Consider the following 6,000-nt stretch of genomic DNA (forward strand, 5'->3'; position numbering starts at 1 on the left):
AAAAAGGTAAGGACTTAAGGATGAGCCTTGATGTAATCCTACAGTTATGGGGAAGCTTTCGGTTTGTCCTTCATGAGTTCTTACGGCAGTCTTTGCTCCTTCATACATATCCTTTATAGCTTGGATATATGCTACTCGTACTCCTTTCTTCTTTAAAATCCTCCAAATAATGTCTCTTGGGACCCTATCATACACTTTTTCTAAATCTATAAAGACCATGTGTAAATCCTTTTTTCCCATTTCTATATCTTTCCATCAATCTTCGTAAGAGATAGATTGCCTTCATGGTTGAGCGCCCTGGCATGAACCTAAATTGGTTGTCCGAAACATGTGTCTCTTGCCTCAATCTATGCTCAATGACTCTCTCCCAGAGCTTCATTGTATGACTCATTAGCTTAATACCCCTATAGTTCATGCAATTTTGTACGTCGCCCTTATTCTTGTAGATAGGCACCAAAATGCTCTTTCGCCACTCATTTGGCATCTTCTTCGTTTTCAAAATCCTATTGAAAAGGTCAGTGAGCCATGCTATACCTGTCTCTCCCAAGACTTTCCACATTTCGATCGGTATATCGTCTAGGCCCACTGCTTTTCTATGCTTCATCTTCTTTAAAGCTACAACCACTTCTTCCTTTCTGATTCGACGATAAAAGGAGTAGTTTCTACACTCTTCTAAGTTACTCAACTCCCCTAAAGAAGTACTCCTTTCATGTCCTTCATTGAAAAGATTATGAAAATAACCTCTCCATCTGTCTTTGACCGTGTTCTCTGTAGCAAGAACCTTTCCATCCTCATCCTTAATGCACCTCACTTGGTTTAGGTTCCTTGTCTTCTTTTCCCTTGCTCTATCTAGTTTATAGATATCCAACTCTCCTTCTTTGGTATCTAGTCGTTTATACATATCGTCATAAGCTGCTAACTTAGCTTCTATCACAGCTTTCTTCGCCTCTTGCTTCGCTCTTCTATACCTTTCACCATTTTCATCGGTCCTGTCCTTGTATAAGGCTTTACAACATTCCTTCTTAGCCTTCACCTTTGTTTGTACCTCCTCATTCCACCACCAAGATTACTTTTAGTGTGGAGCAAAGCCCTTGGACTCTCCTAATACCTCTTTTGCTACTTTTCGGATACAACTAGCCATGGAATCCCACCTTTGGCTAGCTTCCCCCTCTCTATCCCACACACACTGGGTGATTACTTTCTCTTTGAACATGGCTTGTTTTTCTCCTTTTAGATTCCACCATCTAGTCCTTGGGCACTTCCAAGTCTTGTTCTTTTTTCTCACTCTTTTGATATGTACATCTATCACCAACAAGTGATGTTGATTAGCCAAGCTCTCTCCCGGTATAACTTTGCAATCCTTACAAGTTATACGATCCCCTTTCCTCATTAGAAGAAAATCTATTTGTGTTTTTGACGACCCACTCTTGTAGGTGATCACATGTTCTTCTCTCTTCTTAAAGAATGTGTTGGCTAAGAAGAGATCATATGCCATTGCAAAATCCAAGATAGCTTCCCCATCCTCATTTCTTTCCCTAAAACCATGGCCACCATGAAAACCTCCATAGTTGCCTATCTCCCTGCCCACGTGTCCATTTAAATCTCCTCCTATAAATAACTTCTCCGTCTGGGCAATTCCTTGCACTAAGTCTCCAAGGTCTTCCCAAAATTTCTCCTTCGAACTCGTATCCAACCTTACTTGAGGTGCGTACGTACTAATCACATTGATGAGTTCTTGTCCTATTACAATCTTGATTGCCATGATTCTATCTCCTACCCTCTTGACATCTACAACATCTTGTGTCAAGGTCTTGTCCACGATGATGTCAACACCGTTTCTCATTCTATTTGTGCCCGAATACCAAAGTTTAAACCCTGAGTTTTCTAGATCCTTTGCCTTAAGACCAACCCACGTAGTTTCTTGTAGGCACATAATAGTTATCCTTCTCCTCACCATAACTTCCACTACTTCCATAGATTTTCCCGTTAAGGTTCCTATATTCCACGTTCCTAAACGCATTCTACTCTCTTGAACTCTACCCTTCTGTCCTAGCTTCTTCACCCTTCTCCATCCAATAGGATCAAAGTACTTCTTTTGTGTGTCCTGTGTAAAGTTGATAGGAGCATATACTCCCAAACAACTTTGAGTGGAGTCGTTCGAAAAGAAGTTTCTATGGCCCCCTTGCTCATTTAACACTGCATCCGGGTGCCAATGGAGATACAGCGACCCTTGCTCACTTATCACTGTGCTCGGGCCACACAGCGCGCCACTTACGGGTGACGCCCTAGCTTTAGCGCGGTTTCTTTCTGGATTCATTTTCATAAGGATTCGACGTAACCGAGGAGTGCCGGCTGTCGACTACCTGACGCCCTCCCCCTCCTCCTTTACCCGGGCTTGGGACCGACAATGTAAGATAAACTTACACAGGCGGAGTTAATAGAAAATGATATCCCACCAACAAATATGAGAAATAAATAATTGAGATTTTTGAAGAATACACGTGCATCATGCCTGACACACCCCGATTCGGGATGTTCACTAGGATTTCGAATTGAGTTGTGTTGGTCGACACCTGAAAGGTGACGAAGCCATAAGGTGTGATGATATGGAAAAATATGAATAAATTTAAACCTACGAGTGCCTAAGAACCAGAGTGCGCTAGTGAGAGGGAATGAACCCACTTTACACGTGACGTTAGAGCATAAGTAAGTATAGTAGAGTGGGTTGAGAATCATACCATCGAAAGAAATCTCTAATATTATGATTTGCCACGAATCCTCGTCGATAAGAAAACTCAACTAATAAACATGGAGGGTGAAAACAAAACAAGGGTGAGTAGCCCTGGAAATAAAATTTTAATAGAAACCTTCTAAAATGTTATAACCCCTCGCTACAACACCTGTATAGTTTCCAGAAAATCATACCACGTATCCATGTGAAATCAAAAGTATATCAACAATAATTCCATAAATATACCACGACACAACATCTCATTAGCAATATAAATAATCATGTACTCAATAATCTATATTAGCACGCAAGTCGGAATCACCTAATGTGACCTATACGACTACACCCATAACTCATCAATCAATGCTTGCACATAAATCGGAGTCACCTATAGTGACCTGTACAACTTACCCATATCTTATTAATCAATGCTAGCACATAAGTCGGAATTACCTATAGTGACCTGTACGACTTACCCATATCTCATCAATCAATGCTAGCATAAAAGTCGGAGTCACCTATAATGACCTGTACAACTTACCCATATCTTATTAATCAATGCTAGCACATAAGTCGGAATTACCTATAGTGACCTGTACGACTTACCCATATCTCATCAATCAATGCTAGCACAAAAGTCGAAGTCACCTATAGTGACTTGTACGACTTACCCATATCTCATTAATCAATGCTAGCACATAAGTCGGAGCCACCTATAGTGACCTGTACGACTTACCCATATCTCATCAATCAATGCTAGCACATAAGTCGGAGTCACTTATATAGCTCATCTACCAATTCCTGCCCATGAGTCGGAACCACCTAAAGTGGTTTGTACAACATGCTAGGTGTAAATAAATACGCTCAAATGCTACGATCATGTGAAGGTTGGGCGAAGTATCACAAGTCACCTACGAGTCGGAACCATCTAATGTGGTCTATAAGATAGGCTAGCACCTACCTTGGATCCAGGGTGAGCGTATGGTGTGGGAGGTGAATGATCACATGAAGGCTAGGCCCTGCCTCGGGCGGAGCACTAACACCAGGGTGCATGACAAAGAGCTATAAATGCATCTTAACACAATCATTCTCACTATCGTTAATAAACTCACCTGAAGCTTACCTGGCGTCCGCATCGTCATTTGGCATAACGACTTTGACGTCCTAACATTCTTAATCAGAACTACACCCAGTGATAGACCAAAATAAAATCAAGGTTAATCTCTACATTGTTAACCATCATAACTTATTTCTTTAAAGAAATCAAGTACCATGTTAAATTCGGATTGTTTTATGGCTGCATCTAACTGTCTTGTTAGACTACCTACGTACCCTCAAACGGGATCAAGCCGTTCGTAGTTCAACTTAGTACGTCAAAGCATTCATAGTCATTATATGTAGGTAATATGTAGATAGATATGCCATAATGCAATCTAACACTCAACCATATCATAGTATCTTAGACTATATATATATGACATGGTATACATATGCATAAATCAAATTAAAAGCGTTTGCAGAATTATCAATCATACATATATATATACGATAAAAGGAAAAGACCCACTCACCTGAGGTCCACGCTATGACTCCCTAGCACGAATATCGAGACGTCACGAAGCATTGTCGCCTAGAACAATTATCAAACCACGTCTTAAAGTTCTTACCGATAGAATACATAATTTATATAAAACACATCCCTATGTAATTCAATTCGGAAGATCTGCATCACGGATTTCCGATCCGTTACTTCCAAAGATCCACATTGTGTTCCTAGAACAACGTCCAAATGTTTCATTACGATCCAACGATCGGATCTCCGCCAATTGCCAAAATCAAGTGGCGGTCAACATTTTATTTTATGAACTTGCAAATCCAATTCGGGAAGATCCGTACGTCAGATTCCTGATCTGTAAGTTTCTATGGTTCTCAAATATTATGTACTATAATGTATTCAAATTTGGTGACGATCCAACGGTCGGATCGTCAATTCATACAATGACCTATTAACATATCGTAGAGAATTTAAGTTCCAACCATCAATCTATGTCATACAATTACTAAGGCTGAACTCAAGGCATCTAATTTAGCCTAAAAATGACAACGATGGCCCCCTGGCCACGCACCGCCGTGGGTGGCAGTTGACCGTCCCGACTCCCCAGAAAATCCAATTATTTTCAAAAATTACCAAAATTTACAGAAATGAAGATCTCAATGACTAGAGTAACTTTCATACCTATGACCAAGGCCAATTTGGCCGGGAAAAGCCCCAATTTTGCTAACACCCGTCAGAATTCTAAAATGGGTGCATTGAAATTCATCGTCGTCGGCGCTCCGCTATCCCTATAGCTAACTGGGCTTCGTTCCAGGGCTCAAGAGAGGTCTAAAGGTGGTGGAGATCAATGGGATTCGTTTCAGAAATGGTGGATCGCTGCCACAAAACTCACGTGCTACCGTCGATGTTCACTATAAAATCAAGACAATTTGCATTGTTTCGTGAAAGTACCATGAAGAAGAAGAGTCGTGTTGATGGTTGCAGGGTGTGGGGTGTCCTAATTCACCGGAGGAACGGTGCAAAACCATCAGAAAATCACACAGGAAGGCCGGGTTTTGAAACGGGTCGCGCGGGTTGAAGGGGAACCCGGCCAGTTCCTCTCCTTCTCTACTTCCTCCTTTACCCTTCTTCCCTTCTCTGATTTGTCCCTCACTTCTCTCTTCTTTCTAATTGGCCAGCAACCCTCTCCTCCGATTGGGCAGCATCCCCCTTCCTTCTCTTCCGTTTCTCTTTCTCCCTGAATCTTTTTTTTTTCATTACTCTCAAATGACCTTATATAATAATATAGTTTGAATGCAAAGATATAAAGAAGATATAAAATAGTAATATACCCACCTTGGTTCGCTATAGAAATATTTTGTATGTCTCACTAAACGTTGGTCCACGAAAGTCAATACCCTCGCCTCTAAGGCCATTTTCGTAAAATCAAGCTTTTAAAATTTGTAAAAACATATAATTAGGGATGGGTCATCACAATGCCTTGAGAGATGACTATACGTCCATTAAGTGCTCGACACAATGCCTCACTTGAAACGTTTTTTGTTTTTTGTTTTTTTTTTTTTTTTTTGCGTTTTATGTATGTTGTTTTCGTTAAGAGAAGTCTGAATCTTTTACACAAAAAACCCCTTAAGATTAGAATCTTGAATTCGTCACTTCTTTCATCAACTTTAATAGGCTTGACAATTCCTGACACGACTCGATAACCCAACACGAC

The sequence above is a fragment of the Malus domestica genome, chromosome 04 (genome assembly GCF_042453785.1).
Source record: "Malus domestica chromosome 04, GDT2T_hap1".
NCBI lineage: Eukaryota > Viridiplantae > Streptophyta > Magnoliopsida > Rosales > Rosaceae > Malus > Malus domestica.